The sequence below is a fragment of the Vigna unguiculata genome, unplaced genomic scaffold (assembly GCF_004118075.2).
Source record: "Vigna unguiculata cultivar IT97K-499-35 unplaced genomic scaffold, ASM411807v1 contig_707, whole genome shotgun sequence".
Lineage (NCBI taxonomy): Eukaryota > Viridiplantae > Streptophyta > Magnoliopsida > Fabales > Fabaceae > Vigna > Vigna unguiculata.
In genome coordinates, this window is record NW_021011431.1 from 78425 (window position 1) to 100056 (window position 21632).

The 21632-nt window shown below is 36.9% G+C and overlaps 1 pseudogene; it reads left to right on the plus strand.

The window, feature by feature from the left end:
- Positions 1-7305: 7305 nt before the first annotated feature.
- Positions 7306-11547, plus strand: LOC114172934 (annotated as a pseudogene).
- Positions 11548-21632: the final 10085 nt, after the last annotated feature.

Consider the following 21632-nt stretch of genomic DNA (forward strand, 5'->3'; position numbering starts at 1 on the left):
TTAAGATTCGGGACAAATCTTCTCGAAAAAGGAGGGTATGATGTGAATTGCATATGGGTCAAATGGAGGATGACTAATGCGCCGTGTTGATGCAGTTTCTTTTATTTTTTATAAGGGCCCAATGCTTTGTAAAATTGGCTGACCAAATTATGTTTGTGCTTAACCAATTAATGGGCTTCAGTTTTGCTTTATCTACAAGTTGAAATAAGGGTCCATATGCCAACTTAAGAACCAACCTTTGGAAGATCAAGAGGACCTTTGCTCAAAGTTTGTGGATGACTTTTGGTAGCCATAAATTCAGTTACAATAAACCACTAAGTAGCGGATCGTTATTAGCTTGAGTGGATCATTAATTAATAGCTTTAAGCGGGATGATATTGAAATTTATGTGTCTTTTGTAATTCTGATGGTTAAAGATCCTATATAAGTTGAACCATTTTCATCAATGAAGGCAAGCTGAGTTTTATTCAGAAAATAAATGAGTTTTATCTCATCTATCTTAGTGAGAGTGATCTCCTACGTTCTTGATTGATTCAAAAATCCATGAGTTTAATCAAAGGTCCATTATCCCTTTGTGTGTTTCAACTCTTAGGCTTATCTTCCATTCTTGGAAGTGTGATGTCTATCAATTTCCGTTCCATCTTCTTTTATGTTTCCATTTTCTCGTTTTAAATAATTTCTCAAATTTCTTGCTTGTTAGCATTCCAACAATAATAGATCAGTCAAACGAATCGAAACCTGTGGAGTCACATCATTCGGTATTCCGAGCCCGGCTATCTAGATTTGGAACAAGAAAGGAAATTTATTATACAAAGTGTTTCACCGAAGGCCATCCATGTTTAGTTGCATTCGATTACCGAAGCGAAAACAATGTTGTGAGCCAAAGATTGTTGGAGAAACTCCAGTTACCAGTAACCTTTCATATGGATCAAGCATGCAGCAAATTCAGTACATGTCAATGTGTGAAAGAAGTATTATGTGATATTGCTCCCATGGACTCTTGTCATCTTCTTTTGGGATGGGCATGGCTTCGTTTTAAAACACTTCATCTTGATGAACGTTCCCTTTATTTGAGGCGTGAGGGACATCAAAAGAAGTAGAAATTTATGACACCAAGACAAGTCAGTAAGGATCAACGTAGGCTGAAGGAGAAAACAGAAAAAGAAAGAATAGAACAAGAAGTAATATAAACTGCAGAAGGAAGGGAAAATAAAGAAAAATAAATGGAACTAGAGAAAATATATTCTTCAATGTTTTTTTCTTCTACAGTTTTTGATGTCACTTTACAGGAACAAAAGGATAAGCATGTGAATGAAACACACCAACTTCCATGTTTAAAAAGCAAGCTTGTCCATAGTTCTTTATTAGGCATTTGGTCTGTCGATAAGAAGCAACTTCGTCAAACACAATGCATGGAATTATTTATTGTTACATATCAAGGTGGGGTACTGTTGCCGACAAATGTTATCGACGAATTGCAACCGTTGGAAAGTAACAAATATCAAGTTGAATTTGATCCTGGAAGAAGAGAATTAGTTTCAACTTGTGAAAAAATAAAAGTCCATCCCGAGATCATAATAAACTTACATTAAAACTAGTGTCTTAAGATTCGGGACAAATCTTCTCGAAGAAGGAGGGTATGATATGAATTGCATATGGGTCAAATGGAGGATGACTAATGCGCCGTGTTGATGCATTTCTTTTATTTAAATAGGGGCCCAATGCTTTGTAAAATTGGCTGACCAAATTGTGTTTGTGCTTAACCAATTAATGGGCTTTAGTTTTGCTTTATCTTCAGTTGAAATAAGGGTCTGTATGCCAACTTAAAAACCAACCTTTGGAAGATCAGGACGACCTTTGCTCAAAGTTTGTGGATGACTTTTGGTAGCTTTAAATTCAGTTACAATCAACCATTAAGTAGCGAATCGTGATTAGCTTGAGTGGATCATTAATTAGTAGCTTTAAGCGGGATGATATTGAAATTTATGTGTCATTTCTAATTCTGATGGTTAAAGCTCCTATATAAGTTGAACCATTTTCATCAATGAAGGCAAGCTGAGTTTTATTCAAAAAATAAACGAGTTTTATCTCATCTATCTTAGTGACAGTGATTCTCCTAAGTTCTTCAGTAATTCAAGAATCCATGAGTTTAATCAAAGCTCTTTTATCCCTTTGTGTGCTTCAACTCTTAGGCTTATCTTCCATTCTCGGAAGTGTGATGTCTATCAATTTCCGTTCCATCTTCTTTTATGTTTCCATTTTCTCGTTTTAAATAATTTCTCAAATTTCTTGTTTGTTAGCATTCCAACAGTGATAGATCAGTCAAACGAATCGAACCCTGTGGATTCACATCATTTGGTATTCAGAGCCTGGCTATCTAGATTTGGAATAGGAAAGGAAGTTTATTATACAAAGTGTTTAACCGAAGGCCATCCATGTTTAGTTGCATTCGATTACGGAAGCAAAAACAATGTTGTGAGCCAAAGATTGGTGAAGAAACTCCAGTTACCAGCGACCTTTCATCTGGATCAAGAATGGATCAAATTCAGTACATGGCAATGTGTGAAAGAAGTATTATGTGATATTGCTCCCATGGACTCTTGTCATCTTCTTTTGGGATGGGGCATGGCTTCGTTTTAAAACACTTTATCTTGATGAACGTTCCCTTTATTTGAGGACTGAGGGACATCAAAAGAAGTAGAAATTAATGACACCAAGACAAGTCAGTAAAGTTCAACGTAGGCTGAAGGAGAAAAGAGAAAAAGAAAGAATAGAAAAAGAAGTAATATAAACTGCAGAAGGAAGGGAAAATAAAGAAAAAGAAATGGAACTAGAGAAAGTTTATTCGTCAATGTTTTTTCTTCTACAGTTTGTGATGTCATTTTACAGGAACTAAAGGATAACCATGTGAATGAAACACACCAACTTCCATGTTTAAAATGGAAGCTTGTTCATAGTGCTTTATTACGCATTTGGTCCGTCGATAAGAAGCAAATTCGTCAAACACAATGCATGGAATTATTTATTGTTACCTATCAAGGTGGATGACTTTTGGTAGCCTTAAATTCAGTTACAATCAACCATTAAGTAGCGGATCGTCATTAGCTTGAGTGGATCATTAATTAATAGCTTTAAGCCGGATGATATTGAAATTTATGTGTCATTTGTAATTCTGATGGTTAAAGCTCCTATATAAGTTGAACCATTTTCATCAATGAAGGCAAGCTGAGTTTTATTCAGAAAATAAACGAGTTTTATCTCATCTATCTTAGTGAGAGTGATTCTCCTAAGTTCTTGAGTGATTCAAGAATCCATGAGTTTAATCAAAGGTCCTTTATCCCTTTGTGTGCTTCAACTCTTAGGCTTATCTTCCATTCTCGGAAGTGTGATGTCTATCAATTTCCGTTCCACCTTCTTTTATGTTTCCATTTTCTCGTTTTCAATAATTTCTCAAATTTCTTGCTTGTTACCATTCCAACAAAGATAGATCAGTCAAACAAATCGAACCCTGTGGATTCACATCATTTGGTATTCAGAGCCTTGCTATCTAGATTTGGAATAGGAAAGGAAGTTTATTATACAAAGTGTTTAACCGAAGGCCATCCATGTTTAGTTGCATTCGATTACGGAAGCAAAAACAATGTTGTGAGCCAAAGATTGGTGGGGAAACTCCAGTTACCAGAAACCTTTCATGTGGATCAAGCATGGATCAAATTCAGTACATGGCAATGTGTAAAAGAAGTATTATGTGATATTGCTCCCATGGACTCTTGTCATCTTCTTTTGGGATGGGGCATGGCTTCGTTTTAAAACACTCCATCTTGACGAAAGTTCCCTTTATTTGAGGACTGAGGGACACCAATAGAAGTAGAAATTTATGACACCAAGATAAGTAAGTAAGGATCAACGTAGGCTGAAGGAGAAAACAGAAAAAGAAAGAATAGAAAAAGAAGTAATATAAACTGCGGAAGGAAGGGAAAATAAAGAAAAAGAAATGGAATGAGAGAAAGTTTATTCGTCAATGTTTTTTCTTCTACAGTTTGTGATGCCATTTTACAGGAACGAAAGGAACGGAACTTCCAGGTTTAAAAAGGAAGCTTGTTCATAGTGCTTTATTATGCATTTGGTCCGTCGATAAGAAGCAAATTCGTCAAACACAATGCCTGGAATTATTTATTGTTACATATCAAGGTGGGGTATTGTTGCCAAGAAATGTTATCGACATATTGCAACCATTGGAAAGTAACAAATATCAAGTTGAATTTGATCCTGCAAGAAGAGAATTAGTTTCAACTTGTGAAAAAATAAAAGTCCTTCACAAGATCATAATAAACTTACATTAAAACTGGTGTCTTAAGATTCGGAACAAATCTTCTCGAAGAAGGAGGGTATGATGTGAATTGCATATGGGTCAAATGGTGGATGAATGATGCGCCGTGTTGATGCAATTTCTTTTATTTAAATAAGGGCCCAATGCTTTGTAAAATTGGCTAACCAAATTGTGTTTGTGCATAACCAATTAATGGGCTTTAGTTTTGCTTTATCTTCAAGGTGAAATAAGGGTCCATATGCCAACTTAAGAACCAACCTTTGGAAGATCAAGAGGACCTTTGCTCAAAGCTTGTTGATGACTTTTGGTAGCCTTAAATTCAGTTACAATCAAACATTAAGTAGCGGATCGTCATTAGCTTGAGTGGATCATTAATCAATAGCTTTAAGCGGGATGATATTGAAATTTATGTGTCATTTGTAATTCTGATGGTTAAAGCTCCTATATAAGTTAAACCATTTTCATCAATGAGGGCAAACTGAGTTTTATTCAGAAAATAAACGAGTTTTATCTCATCTATCTTAGTGAGAGTGATTCTCCTAAGTTGTTGAGTGATTCAAGAATCCTTGATTTTAATCAAAGGTCCTTTATCCCTTTGTGTGTTTCAACTCTTAGGCTTATCTTCCATTCTTGGAAGTGTGATGTCTATCAATTTCCAATCAATCTTCTTTTATGTTTCCATTTCCTTGTTTTAAATAATTTCTCAAATTTCTTGCTTGTTAGCATTCCAAAAATGATAGATCAGTCAAACGAATCGAATCCTGTGGATTCACATCATTTGGTATTCAGAGCCTAGCTATCTAGATTTGGAATAGGAAAGGAAGTTTATTATACAAAGTGTTTCACCAAAGGCCATCCATGTTTAGTTGCATTCGATTACGGAAGCGAAAATAATGTTATGAGCCAAAGATTGGTGGAGAAACTCCAGTTACCAGCAACCTTTCATCTGGATCAAGCATGGATCAAATTCAGTACATGGCAATGTGTGAAAGAAGTATTATGTGATAATTCTCCCATGGACTCTTCTCATCTTCTTTTGGGATGGGGCATGGCTTCATTTTAAAACACTCTATCTTGATGAACGTTCCCTTTATTTGAGGCATGAGGGACATCAAAGGAAGTAAAAATTAATGACACCAAGACAAGTCAGTAAAGTTCAACGTAGGCTGAAGGAGAAAACAGAAAAAGAAAGAATAGAAAAAGAAGTAATATAAACTGCAGAAGGAAGGGAAAATAAAGAAAAAGAAATGGAACTAGAGAAAGTTTATTCATCAATGTTTTTTCTTCTACAGTTTGTGATGTCATTTTACAGGAACTAAAAGATAACCATGTGAATGAAACACACCAACTTCCATGTTTAAAAAGGAAGCTTGTTCATAGTGCTTTATTATGCATTTGGTCCGTCGATAAGAAGCAAATTCATCAAACACAATGCATGGAATTATTTATTGTTACATATCAAGGTGGGGTACTGTTGCCAAGAAATGTTATCGACAGATTGCAACCATTGGAAATTAACAAATATCAAGTTGAATTTGATCCTGGAAGAAGAGAATTAGTTTCAACTTGTGAAAAAATAAAAGTCCTTCACAAGATCATAATAAACTTACATTAAAACTGGTGTCTTAAGATTCGGGACAAATCTTCTCGAAGAAGGAAGGTATGATGTGAATTGCATATGGGTCAAATGGTGGATGAATGATGCGCCGTGTTGATGCAGTTTCTTTTATTTAAATAAGGGCCCAATGCTTTGTAAAATTGGCTAACCAAATTGTGTTTGTGCTTAACCAATTAATGGGCTTTAGTTTTGCTTTATCTTCAAGTTGAAATAAGGGTCCATATGCCAACTTAAGAACCAACCTTTGGAAGATCAAGAGGACCTTTGCTCAAAGCTTGTTGATGACTTTTGGTAGCCTTAAATTCAGTTACAATCAAACATTAAGTAGCGGATCGTCATTAGCTTGAGTGGATCATTAATTAATAGCTTTAAGCAGGATCATATTGAAATTTATGTGTCATTCGTAATTCTGATGGTTAAAGCTCCTATATAAGTTGAACGATTTTCATCAATGAAGGCAAGCTGAGTTTTATTCAGAAAATAAACGAGTTTTATCTCATCTATCTTAGTGAGAGTGATTCTCCTAAGTTCTTGAGTGATTCAAGAATCCATGAGTTTAATCAAAGGTCCTTTATCCCTTTGTGTGCTTCAACTCTTAGGCTTATCTTCCATTCTCGGAAGTGTGATGTCTATCAATTTCCGTTCCATCTTCTTTTATGTTTCCATTTTCTCATTTTAAATAATTTCTCAAATTTCTTGCTTGTTAGCATTCCAACAATGATAGATCAGTCAAACGAATCGAACCCTGTGGATTCACATCATTTGGTATTCAGAGCCTGGCTATCTAGATTTGGAATAGGAAAGGAAGTTTATTATACAAAATGTTTCACCGAAGGCCATCCATGTTTACACTAGTGCAAAATTGTATTTTTACCTCGCCTTATAGGCCTCGGTTGGCAAGAAACCGAAGCCTATAATGGCGCGGTGGCAATTTTGCAATTAGAAGCAACTTTTATGCCTCGGTTCACCTAAAACCCGAAGCCAAAAGCAGTTATAGGCCTCGGTTACAAAAAACCCGGTGCCAAAAGGGGTGTTAGGCCTCGGTTAAGAAGGCCCGAAGCCAAAAAGATTGCCAAAAATTTCAAAAATGCCATTCTCGTTTTGACTTATAGGCTTCGGTTGGGAAAAAGCCGGTGCCAAAAGGGATGTTAGGCCTCAGGTGTTAGGGAACCGGGGCCAAAAGGGGTTATATGCCTCGGTTCTAAATTGAACCGGGGCCAAAAGGGGTTATATGCCTCGGTTCTAAATTGAACCGAGGCCATATAGTTTAATTAGGGCTCAAAACTGAACCCCATTTCTTCCTCGCGCGCGCTGCTATCCTCCATTTCTCTCTGCAAATATTCACTTTTTCTCCCCATGCGGGCCTCCATACGACGCCGCTGTTTCGCTAAAAACCCTTGCCTCCCACTTCGGCGAGGTGACTGACTTCTCCGCCAACGCCAACCGCCACGCCTTCGTCCACCTCCCCCAGTGGGTCCTAGAAGAGCGCCGGGAACGCAGGAACCTCGACATCCTCGAACGGAAGGGTGTGGTCACACCCTCAGATACAACCTACCAATCCATTCTCTCGTTACTGTTGTTGCTGGTTTGGAGGGTTTGGGGGAGGTGGCATGCCAGGTCGAGGAGGACCAAACACCAGAACACCGCTGCCAGGTGGTGGCGGCATGCCGGGGCGAGGTGGAGGAGGCGCAGGCATACCAGGGCGAGGCAGAGCTGGAGGTCCTCTCACCATCTGTTCCGGAGGAGGAGGTCCCGCGGCGATGACGCTGCTGGTTCCGAAGGTGGGGTACAGGCTGGCGGCGGAGCTGCGGCGGGCAGGGGTGTTTGTTAAGATAGTGCAAGATAAGTCGCAGGCGGCGGATTGGGCGTTGAAGAGGCAGATGGTGCATTCGATGAGTAGAGGGATTGATTGGCTGTTTTTGGTTTTAGATGATTCGGATTTTTCGGAGATGTTGAGGAAGGCGTGGGAAGCGAATTTGGGAACCGTGGTGGTGGGGGATTGGGATAGGGCTTTGGGGAGGGATGCAGATTTGTGGGTGCCATGGAATGCGGTTGAGAATGGTGACATATGGCCTCGGGTAGTACGCAAACCGAAGCCAAAAAGGGACATATGGCCTCGGGTCATACTAAAACCGAGGCCAAAACATGAGCGAATTTTTTAAAAATGTAAAAACGTGAGCACATATGGCTTCGGTTAGACCTAACAACCGAGGTAGAAGAGGGGCTCTATGGCTTCAGTTTACAACCGAGGCCAAAGGCTATCCTCTTTTGGCCTCGTCCCAATATGCCTCGGTCCGGGAACCGGTGCAGAATATGAAAAATAACCGCTGCCAAAAGGCCTTCCTGCACTAGTGTTAGTTGCATTCGATTACGGAAGCGAAAATAATGTTATGAGCCAAAGATTGGTGGAGAAACTCCAGTTACCAACAACCTTTCATCTGGATCAAGCATGGATCAAATTCAGTACATGGCAATGTGTGAAAGAAGTATTATGTGATAATTCTCCCATGGACTCTTGTCATCTTCTTTTGGGATGGGGCATGGCTTCGTTTTAAAACACTCTATCTTGATGAACGTTCCCTTTATTTGAGGCATGAGGGACATCAAAAGAAGTAGAAATTAATGACACCAAGACAAGTCAGTAAAGTTCAACGTAGGCTGAAGGAGAAAACAGAAAAAGAAAGAATAGAAAAAGAAGTAATATAAACTACAGAAGGAAGGGAAAATAAAGAAAAAGAAATGGAACTAGAGAAAGTTTATTCGTCAATGTTTTTTCTTCTATAGTTTGTGATGGCATTTTACAGGAACGAAAGGATAAGCATGTGAATGAAACACACCAACTTCCATGTTTAAAAAGGAAGCTTGTTCATAGTGCTTTATTATGCATTTGGTCCATCGATAAGAAGCAAATTCATCAAACACAATGGATGGAATTATTTATTGTTACATATCAAGGTAGGGTACTGTTGCCAAGAAATGTTATCGACAGATTGCAACCATTGGAAAGTAACAAATATCAAGTTGAATTTGATCCTGCAAGAAGAGAATTAGTTTCAACTTGTGAAAAAATAAAAGTCCTTCACAAGATCATAATAAACTTACATTAAAACTGGTGTCTTAAGATTCGGGACAAATCTTCTCGAAGAAGGAGGGTATGATGTGAATTGCATATGGGTCAAATAGTGGATGAATGATGCGCCGTGTTTATGCAGTTTCTTTTATTTAAATAAGGGCCCAATGCTTTGTAAAATTGGCTAAACAAATTGTGTTTGTGCTTAACCAATTAATGGGCTTTAGTTTTACTTTATCTTCAAGTTGAAATAAGGGTCCATATGCCAACTTAAGAACCAACCTTTGGAAGATCAAGAGGACCTTTGCTTAAAGCTTGTTGATGACTTTTGGTAGCCTTAAATTCAGTTACAATCAAACATTAAGTAGCGGATCGTCATTAGCTTGAGTGGATAATTAATTAATAGCTTTAAGCGGGATGATATTGAAATTTATGTGTCATTTGTAATTCTGATGGTTAAAGCTCCTATATAAGTTGAACCATTTTCATTAATGAGGGCAAGCTGAGTTTTATTCAGAAAATAAACGAGTTTTATCTCATCTATCTTAGTGAGAGTGATTCTCCTAAGTTCTTAAGTGATTCAAGAATCCATGAGTTTAATCAAAGGTCCTTTATCCCTTTGTGTTCTTCAACTCTTAGGCTTATCTTCCATTCTCGGAAGTGTGATGTCTATCAATTTCCGTTCCATCTTCTTTTATGTTTCCATTTTCTCGTTTTCAATAATTTCTCAAATTTCTTGCTTGTTAGCATTCCAACAAAGATACATCAGTCAAACGAATCGAACCCTGTGGATTCACATCATTTGGTATTCAGAGCCTTGCTATCTAGATTTGGAATAGGAAAGGAAGTTGATATCGCTGTCGTTGACGCGATCAAATTAGCACTACTTTAGCAACTTCACTATTGCCAATTTGTAGTGAAGAAAATAGTTAGGGTTAAGATAACCCTGAGTCGTCTCACAACGAATACGGAATTGATCTCAAATATTTGACTCTTAAAAATGCAATTAAAACTAGCAATTATAAAAATAGGGGGTTTTGATATGCAAATAAAATGACACGGAAGATTGTAAACACAATAATAGTAAATAGGTCAATTCCACTGCTTTTTCTAAATAAGATTCTTCATTGGTTATCTAGAGATTATTGTTAAATTAATTATTGTTGTTGATTTACAAATCAATCAATGTAAAGACTCAATTAATTTGTTGGCGTTCTCACTTTTAACCAAAGTACAGTCTCAATTAAAAGTGAGAACTTTTAGATTATCCATAGTAAATTCAATCAAAGTACAGTCTCAATTAATTTTACTATGCCTAATCATGTCTATTCCTTTGTTTCTTTACCAAATAGAAAACTTAATTAATCAAAGTAAAGTCTTGACTAATTTTAGTTAAAGTAATTACCTCTAATCAAATTAAAGTCTCAATTATTGGCAAAAACTTATTTAATCAAATGAAAGTTTCTAAACAAAATCAAAGTAAAGTCTCAATTTAATTTAAAAACCTTTTAACTCATATGATTAGCATGTATGTAGATTTAAAATCATTATTTTCTATTCGATTAAGAAGCAAAGGACATAGATAAACAAAAAAAACACAACAATAATCAAAACAACAAAACATATAAATTCATCTAACCTCAGAATCCATTTAAGAAATTACAGTGGAATCAACCCTTAAAGCTTAGCCCTCCATGGCTTTGATGGAATACATGATAATATGATGAAGGAAAGAAAATAAAAGAAGAGAATAAGAGATGTGGTGGAGACGGTATCTGCCAAAACCAGAGAGTTCTAAGTGTCTAAGCTGTGAGTTGTAAAATTGTCAGTCCCCCGTTTCTGCTCCCTTAAGTCTCTTTATATAGGCTTCCACTGGACTTTGGGCTTTATCTGTCAGTTGCTAAAATCTTTTATTTTTATTTAATTAATTAGCAACTTAATTTCTGTCCAATTTCCAATTCTGCCCCTCTCATTTAACCATATTTGCAGTTTTGACCAGTGTTGACTGCTGACTTTGACCAGTTGACCAGAGTTGACCAGTTTGACTGTCCTATCAGATGCTGACACGTCGTAGTGCAGATTCTCTCTCCAGAATTAGGGTTTCTGCAGATGCAATGGAGATGGAGATGGCAATGACGGCTGACGGCGCGGTGGTTTCATGGTGGTCCGACGGTGCGGCGCGTTTTCGGCGAGTTGCTTGCGCAGAATAGTTCGTGATTCCTGTAGGTGCAGGCACTGGTGGCTCGCGGGAAGAAGATGGTGGCGCGCGGACGTCTCCATGGTTGTGCGCGAGGAAGAAGAACTCGCGGTGGCCGTGGTGGTGGATCGTGTGCGCTGCGCAGGTTCGCGCGACGGAGCTGTGGTGGTGTTGCGCGTGAAGTGGCTGAACGACATAGCTCTTCCGCTGCTGCAGCGGTACAGATGGTGCGAGAAGATGAAGAATTCGCGGAGGCCGTGAATGGAGGAAGATGGTGGTGGCGCGGCGAGGAGATGTGTGTGCTGCAGAATCGTGGTGGTCGTGGAGCTTGATGGAGATGGTGGTGGCGTGGTGGATGCTCGCGTTCGCTGCTGCAATGGAGAAGATGGTGCGTGAAGGCTGCTGTTGGAGGTGGCGGAACCCGTGCATTGGTGGCCGGAAAAGGTTGGCGGCGGCGGCTGTGTGGAGGGTGGAAGGAGAGGAGAAAATTAGGGTTAGGGTTTTGGGAGATGAAGATGATGACGTGGCAGCCTTCCATTGGACAGCTTGTTAGTGCAAGGATTGTTGCCACGTGGCTTGCTCTGGTTGGGTAATTTTAAGAGGTGGGGATTGCCACATGGCATGATCTGGTTGAGTGGAGTTTAAGTGGTAGGAGGGGTGCAACTTAGTGAAAACTGGGGGTGCAGAACAGGTTTTTTGTGGTCCACTTGAGGGAGGAGTGTGCAAATAAAATCTGAGGGTGCATTTAGCTCCTGATTTATTCTTTTCCAGAATTTCTTGATTTTGGACTTATTTTGTAACTTTGAATATTTCAAAATCACACTATTAATTTACCAAAAATAAATTCCAGCTGCATTAACAAACGTTATAATATCCAATAATATTTTATGCAACTAAAATCAATTTTTACGCCACTTTTACCAAACTTACTCAATAAATCCAATAATCACAAATCCTAATTAAATCAATCTTTAAGCACAGAAAATTCAATTAAATCCCCAAATTTAAATATTAAATGAGGGCAAAAATTTGAATTCATCAGAAGTTTATTATACAAAGTGTTTAACCGAAGGCCATCCTTGTTTAGTTGCATTCGATTACGGAAGCAAAAACAATGTTGTGAGCCAAAGATTGGTGGAGAAACTCCAGTTACCAGCAACCTTTCATCTGGATCAAGCATGGATCAAATTCAGTACATGGCAATGTGTGAAAGAAGTATTATGTGTCATTTCTCCCATGGACTCTTGTCATCTTCTTTTGGGATGGGGCATGGCTTCGTTTTTAAACACTCCATCTTGATGAACGTTCCCTTTATTTGAGGCATGAGGGAGATCAAAAGAAGTAGAAATTTATGACACTAAGACAAGTCAGTAAGGATCAACGTAGGCTGAAGGAGAAAACAGAAAAAGAAAGAATAGAAAAAGAAGTAATATAAACTGCAGAAGGAAGGGAAAATAAAGAAAAAGAAATGGAACTAGAGAAAGTGTATTCGTCAATGTTTTTTCTTCTACAGTTTCTGATGTCATTTTACAGGAACAAAAGGATAAGCATGTGAATGAAACACACCAACTTCCATGTTTAAAAAGGAAGCTTGTTCATAGTGCTTTATTATGCATTTGGTCCGTCGATAAGAAGCAAATTCGTCAAACACAATGCATGGAATTATTTATTGTTACATATCAAGGTGGGGTACTGTTGCCACGAAATGTTATCGACGGATTGCAACCATTGGAAAGTAACAAATATCAAGTTGAATTTGATCCTACAAGAAGAGAATTAGTTTCAACTTGTGAAAAAATAAAAGTCCTTCACAAGATCATAATAAACTTGCATTAAAACTGGTGTCTTAAGATTCGGGACAAATTTTCTCGAAGAAGGAGGGTATGATGTGAATTGCATATGGGTCAAATGGTGGATGAATGATGCGCCGTGTTGATGCAGTTTCTTTTATTTAAATAAGGGCCCAATGCTGTGTAAAATTGGCTGACCAAATTGTGTTTGTGCTTAACCAATTAATAGGCTTTAGTTTTGCTTTATCTTCAAGTTGAAATAAGGGTCCATATGCCAACTTAAAAACCAACCTTTGGAAGATCAAGAGGACCTTTGCTAAAAGCTTGTTGATGACTTTTGGTAGCCTTAAATTCAGTTACAATCAAACATTAAGTAGCGGATCATCATTTGCTTGAGTGGATCATTAATTAATAACTTTAAGCGGGATGATATTGAAATTTATGTGTCATTTGTAATTCTGATGGTTAAAGCTCCTATATAAGTTGAACCATTTTCATCAATAAAGGCAAGCTGAGTTTGATTCAGAAAATAAACGAGTTTTATCTCATCTATCTTAGTGAGAGTGATTCTCCTAAGTTCTTGAGTAATTCAGGAATCCGTGTGTTTAATCAAAGGTCCTTTATCCGTTTGTGTGTTTCAACTCTTACGCTTATCTTCCATTCTTGGAAGTGTGATGTCTATCAATTTTCGTTCCATATTCTTTTATGTTTCCATTTTCTCGTTTTAAATAATTTCTCAAATTTCTTGCTTGTTAGCATTCGAACAACGATAGATCAGTCAAACGAATCGAACCCTGTGGATTCACATAATTTGGAATTCAGAGCCTGACTATCTAGATTTGGAATAGGAAAGGAAGTTTATTATACAAAGTGTTTAACCGAAGGCCATCCATGTTTAGTTGCATTCGATTACGGAAGCAAAAACAATGTTGTGAGCCAAAGACTAGTGGAGAAACTCGAGTTACCAGCAACCTTTCATCTGGATCAAGCATGGATCAAATTCAGTACATGGCAATGTGTGAAAGAAGTATTATGTGTCATTTCTCCCATGGACTCTTGTCATCTTCTTTTGGGATGGGGCATGGCTTCGTTTTTAAACACTCCATCTTGATGAACGTTCCCTTTATTTGGCATGAGGGAGATCAAAAGAAGTAGAAATTTATGACACCAAGACAAGTCAGTAAGGATCAACGTAGGCTGAAGGAGAAAACAGAAAAAGAAAGAATAGAAAAAGAAGTAATATAAACTGGAGAAGGAAGGGAAAATAAAGAAAAAGAAATGGAACTAGAGAAAGTTTATTCGTCAATGTTTTTTCTTCTGAAGTTTGTGATGCCATTTTACAGGAACAAAAGGATAAGCATGTGAGTGAAACACACCAACTTCCATGTTTAAAAAGGAAGCTTGTTCATAGTGCTTTATTATGCATTTGGTCCGTCAATAAGAAGCAAACTCGTCAAACACAATGCATGGAATTATTTATTGTTACATATCAAGGTGGGGTACTGTTGCCAAGAAATGTTATCGACGGATTGCAACCATTGGAAAGTAACAAATATCAAGTTGAATTTGATCCTGGAAGAAGAGAATTAGTTTCAAGTTATGAAAAAATAAAAGTCCTTCACAAGATCATAATAAACTTACACTAAAACACGTGTCTTAAGATTCGGGACAAATCTTCTCAGAGAAGGAGGGTATGATGTGAATTGCATATGGGTTAAATGGAGGATGACTAATGCGCCGTGTTGATGCAGTTTCTTTTATTTAAATAAGGGCCCAATGCCTTGTAAAATTGGCTGACCAAATTGTGTTTGTGCTTAACCAATTAATGGGCTTTAGTTTTGCTTTATCTTCAAGTTGAAATAAGCGTCCATATGCCAACTTAAAAACCAACCTTTGGAAGATCAAGAGGACCTTTGCTCAAAGTTTGTGAATGACTTTTGGTAGCCTTAAATTCAGTTACAATCAATCATTAAGTAGTGGATCGTTATTAGCTTGAGTGGATCATTAATTAACAGCTTTAATCGGGATGATATTGAAATTTATGTGTCTTTTGTAATTCTGATGGTTAAAGCTCCTATATAAGTTGAACCATTTTCATCAATGAAGGCAAGCTGAGTTTTATTCAGAAAATAAATGAGTTTTATCTCATCTATCTTAGTGACAGTGATTCTCCTAAGTTCTTGAGTGATTCAAGAATCCATGAGTTTAATCAAAGGTCCTTTATCCCTTTGTGTGTTTCAACTCTTAGGCTTATCTTCCATTCTTGGAAGTGTGATGTCTATCAATTTCCGTTCCATCTTCATTTATGTTTCCATTTTCTCGTTTTAATAATTTCTCAAATTTCTTGCTTGTTAGCATTCCAACAATGATATATCAATCAAACGAATCGAACCCTGAGGATTCACATAATTTGGTATTCAGAGCCTGGCTATCTAGATTTGGAATAGGAAAGGAAGTTTATTATACAAAGTGTTTAACCGAAGGTCATCCATGTTTAGTTGCATTTGATTGCAGAAGCGAAAACAATGTTGTGAGCCAAAGATTGGTGGGGAAACTCCAGTTACCAGCAACCTTTCATATGGATCAGGCATGCATCAAATTAAGTACATGGCAATGTGTGAAATAAGTATTATGTGATAATTCTCCCATGGACGCTTGTCATCATCTTTTGGGATGGGCATGGCTTCGTTTTAAAACACTCCATCTTGACGAACGGTCCCTTTTTTGATGCATGAGGGACATCAAAAGAAGTAGAAATTTACGACACCAAGACAAGTCAGTAAGGATCAACGTAGGCTGAAGGAGAAAAAGAAAAAGAAAGAATAGAACAAGAAGTAATATAAACTGCATAAGGAAGGGAAAATAAAGAAAAAGAAATGGAACTAGAGAAATTTTATTCGTCAATCTTTTTTCTTCTACAGTTTGTGATGTCATTTTACAGGAACTAAAGGATAAGGATGTGAATGAAACACACCAACTTCCATGTTTAAAAAGGAAGCTTGTTCATAGTGCTTTCTTACGCATTTGGTCCGTCCATAAGAAGCGAATTCGTCAAACACAATGCATGGAATTATTTATTGTTACATATCAAGGTGGATGACTTTTTGTAGCCTTAATTTCAGTTACAATCAACCATTAAGTAGCGCATCGTCATTAGTTTGAGTGGATGATTAATTAATAGCTTTAAGCGGGATAATATTGAAATTTATGTGTCTTTTGTAATTCTGTTGGTTAAAGCTCCTATATAAGTAGAACCATTTTCATCAATTAAGGCAAGCTGAGTTTTATTCAGAAAATATATGAGTTTTATCTCCTCTATCTTAGTGAGAGTGATTCTCCTAAGTTCTTGAGTGATTCAAGAACCCATTAGTTTAATCAAAGGTCCTTTATCCCTTTGTGTGTTTCAACTCTTAGGCTTATCTTCCATTCTTGGAAGTGTGATGTCTATCAATTTCCGTTCCATCTTCATTTATGTTTACATTTTCTCGTTTTAAATAATTTCTCAAATTTCTTGGTTGTTAGCATTCCAACAATGATATATCAATCAAACGAATCGAACCCTGTGGATTCACATCATTTGGTATTCAGAGCTTGGCTATCTAGATTTGGAATAGGAAAGGAAGTTTATTATACAAAGTGTTTAACCGAAGGCCATCCATGTTTAGTTGCATTCGATTACGAAAGCGAAAGCAATGTTGTGAGCCAAAGATTGGTGGAGAAACTCCAATTACCAGCAACCTTTCATCTGGATCAAGCATGGATCAAATTCAGTACATGGCAATGTGTGAAAGAAGTATTGTGTGATATTGCTCCCGTGGACTCTTGTCATCTTCTTTTGGGATGGGCATGGCTTCGTTTTAAAACACTCTATCTTGATGAACGTTCCCTTTTTTGAGGCATGAGGGACATCAAAAGAAGTAGAAATTTATGACACCAAGACAAGTCAGTAAGGATCAACGTAGGCTGAAGGAGAAAAAGGAAAAGAAAGAATAGAACAAGAAGTAATATAAACTGCAGAAGGAAGGGAAAATAAAGAAAAAGAAATGGAACTAGAGAAAGTTTATTCGTCAATGTTTTTTCTTCTACAGTTTGTGATGTCATTTTACAGGAACTAAAGGATAAGGATGTGAATGAAACACACCAACTTCCATGTTTAAAAAGGAAGCTTGTTCATAGTGCTTTCTTACGCATTTGGTCCGTCGATAAGAAGCGAATTCGTCAAACACAATGCATGGAATTATTTATTGTTACATATCAAGGTGGATGACTTTTTGTAGCCTTAATTTCAGTTACAATCAACCATTAAGTAGCGCATTGTCATTAGCTTGAGTGGATCATTAATTAATAGCTTTAAGCGGGATAATATTGAAATTTATGTGTCTTTTGTAATTCTGTTGGTTAAAGCTCCTATATAAGTAGAACCATTTTCATCAATTAAGGCAAGCTGAGTTTTATTCAGAAAATATATGAGTTTTATCTCATCTATCTTAGTGAGAGTGATTCTCCTAAGTTCTTGAGTGATTCAAGAACTCATTAGTTTAATCAAAGGTCCTTTATCCCTTTGTGTGTTTCAACTCTTAGGCTTATCTTCCATTCTTGGAAGTGTGATGTCTATAAATTTCCGTTCCATCTTCTTTTATGTTTCAATTTTCTCGTTTTAAATAATTTCTCAAATTTCTTGCTTGTTAGCATTCCAACAATGATATATCAATCAAACGAATCGAACCCTGTGGATTCACATCATTTGGTATTCAGAGCTTGGCTATCTAGATTTGGAATAGGAAAGGAAGTTTATTATACAAAGTGTTTAACCGAAGGCCATCCATGTTTAGTTGCACTCGATTACGGAAGCGAAAACAATGTTGTGAGCCAAAGATTGGTGGAGAAACTCCAGTTACCAGCAGCCTTTCATCTGGATCAAGCATGAATCAAATTCAGTACATGGCAATGTGTGAAAGAAGTATTGTGTGATATTGCTCCCGTGGACTCTTGTCATCTTCTTTTGGGATGGGCATGGCTTCGTTTTAAAACACTCTATCTTGATGAACGTTCTCTTTTTTGAGGCATGAGGGACATCAAAAGAAGTAGAAATTTATGACACCAAGACAAGTCAGTAAGGATCAACGTAGGCTGAAGGAGAAAAAGGAAAAGAAAGAATAGAACAAGAAGTAATATAAACTGCAGAAGGAAGGGAAAATAAAGAAAAAGAAATGGAACTAGAGAAAGTTTATTCGTCAATGTTTTTTCTTCTACAGTTTGTGATGTCATTTTACAGGAACTAAAGGATAAGGATGTGAATGAAACACACCAACTTCCATGTTTAAAAAGGAAGCTTGTTCATAGTGCTTTCTTACGCATTTTGTCCGTCGATAAGAAGCGAATTCGTCAAACACAATGCATGGAATTATTTATTGTTACATATCAAGGTGGATGACTTTTTCTAGCCTTAATTTCAGTTACAATCAACCATTAAGTAGCGCATCGTCATTAGCTTGAGTGGATCATTAATTAATAGCTTTAAGCGGGATAATATTGAAATTTATGTGTCTTTTGTAATTCTGTTGGTTAAAGCTCCTATATAAGTAGAACCATTTTCATCAATTAAGGCAAGCTGAGTTTTATTCATAAAATATATGAGTTTTATCTCATCTATCTTAGTGAGAGTGATTCTCCTAAGTTCTTGAGTGATTCAAGAACCCATTAGTTTAATCAAAGGTCCTTTATCCCTTTGTGTGTTTCAACTCTTAGGCTTATCTTCCATTCTTGGAAGTGTGATGTCTATCAATTTCCGTTCCATCTTCATTTATGTTTCCATTTTCTCGTTTTAAATAATTTCTCAAATTTCTTGCTTGTTAGCATTCCAACAATGATATATCAATCAAACGAATCGAACCCTGTGGATTCACATCATTTGGTATTCGAGCTTGGCTATCTAGATTTGGAATAGGAAAGGAAGTTTATTATACAAAGTGTTTAACCGAAGGCCATCCATGTTTAGTTGCACTCGATTACGGAAGCGAAAACAATGTTGTGAGCCAAAGATTGGTGGAGAAACTCCAGTTACCAGCAGCCTTTCATCTGGATCAAGCATGCATCAAATTCAGTACATGGCAATGTGTGAAAGACGTATTATGTGATATTGCTCCCCTGGACTCTTGTCATCTTCTTTTGGGATGGGCATGGCTTCGTTTTAAAACACTCTATCTTGATGAACATTCCTTTTTTGAGGCATGAGGGACATCAAAAGAAGTAGAAATTTATGACACCAAGACAAGTCAGTAAGGATCAACGTAGGCTGAAGGAGAAAAAGAAAAAGAAAGAATAGAACAAGAAGTAATATAAACTGCAGAAGGAAGGGAAAATAAAGAAAAAGAAATGGAACTAGAGAAAGTTTATTCCTCAATGTTTTTTCTTCTACAGTTTGTGATGTCATTTTACAGGAACTAAAGGATAAGGATGTGAATGAAACACACCAACTTCCATGTTTAAAAAGGAAGCTTGTTCATAGTGCTTTCTTACGCATGGAATTATTTATTGTTACATATCAAGGTGGATGACTTTTTCTAGCCTTAATTTCAGTTACAATCAACCATTAAGTAGCGCATCGTCATTAGCTTGAGTGGATGATTAATTAATAGCTTTAAGCGGGATAATATTGAAATTTATGTGTGTTTTGTAATTCTGTTGGTTAAAGCTCCTATATAAGTAGAACCATTTTCATCAATTAAGGCAAGCTGAGTTTTATTCAGAAAATATATGAGTTTTATCTCATCTATCTTAGTGAGAGTGATTCTCCTAAGTTCTTGAGTGATTCAAGAACCCATTAGTTTAATCAAAGGTCCTTTATCCCTTTGTGTGTTTCAACTCTTAGGCTTATCTTCCATTCTTGGAAGTGTGATGTCTATCAATTTCCGTTCCATCTTCATTTATGTTTCCATTTTCTCGTTTTAATAATTTCTCAAATTTCTTGCTTGTTAGCATTCCAACAATGATATATCAATCAAACGAATCGAACCCTGAGGATTCACATCATTTGGTATTCAGAGCCTGGCTATCTAGATTTGGAATAGGAAAGGAAGTTTATTATACAAAGTGTTTAACCGAAGGCCATCCATGTTTAGTTGCACTCGATTACGGAAGCGAAAACAATGTTGTGAGCCAAAGATTGGTGGAGAAACTCCAGTTACCAGCAGCCTTTCATCTGGATCAAGCATGCATCAAATTCAGTACATGGCAATGTGTGAAAGACGTATTATGTGATATTGCTCCCCTGGACTTTTGTCATCTTCTTTTGGGATGGGCATGGCTTCGTTTTAAAACACTCTATCTTGATGAACATTCCTTTTTTTGAGGCATGAGGGACATCAAAAGAAGTAGAAATTTATGACACCAAGACAAGTCAGTAAGGATCAACGTAGGCTGAAGGAGAAAAAGAAAAAGAAAGAATAGAACAAGAAGTAATATAAACTGCAGAAGGAAGGGAAAATAAAGAAAAAGAAATGGAACTAGAGAAAGTTTATTCGTCAATGTTTTTTCTTCTACAGTTTGTGATGTCATTTTACAGGAACTAAAGGATAAGCATGTGAATGAAACACACCAACTTCCATGTTTAAAAAGGAAGCTTGTTCATAGTGCTTTATTACGCATTTGGTCCGTCGATAAGATGCAAATTCGTCAAACACAATGCATGGAATTATTTATTGTTACATATCAAGGTGGATGACTTTGGTAGCCTTAAATTCAGTTACAATACACCATGAAGTAGCGCATCGTCATTAGCTTGAGTGGATCATTAATTAATAGCTTTAAGCGGGATGATATTGAAATTTATGTGTCTTTTGTAATTCTGTTGGTTAAAGCTCCTATATAAGTAGAACCATTTTCATCAATTAAGGCAAGCTGAGTTTTATTCAGAAAATAAATGAGTTTTATCTCATCTATCTTAGTGAGAGTGATTCTCCTAAGTTCTTGAGTGATTCAAGAATCCATGAGTTTAATCAAAGGTCCTTTATCCCTTTGTGTGTTTCAACTCTTAGGCTTATCTTCCATTCTTGGAAGTGTGATGTCTATAAATTTCCGTTCCATCTTCTTTTATGTTTCCATTTTCTAGTTTTAAATAATTTCTCAAATTTCTTGCTTGTTAGCATTCCAACAATGATAGATCAGTCAAACGAATCGAACCCTGTGGATTCACATCATTTGGTATTCAGAGCGTGGCTATCTAGATTTGGAATAGGAAAGGAAGTTTATTATACAAAGTGTTTAACCGAAGGCCATCCATGTTTAGTTGCATTCGATTACGGAAGCAAAAACAATGTTGTGAGCCAAAGATTGGTGGAGAAACTCCAGTTACCAGAACCTTTCATCTGGATCAAGCATGCATCAAATTCAGTACATGGCAATGTGTGAAAGAAGTATTATGTGATATTGCTCCATGGACTCTTGTCATCTTCTTTTGGGATGGGCATGGCTTCGTTTTAAAACACTCTATCTTGATGAACGTTCCCTTTTTTGAGGCATGAGGGACATCAAAAGAAGTGGAAATTTATGACACCAAGACAAGTCAGTATGGATCAACGTAGGCTGAAGGAGAAAAAGGAAAAGAAAGAATAGAACAAGAAGTAATA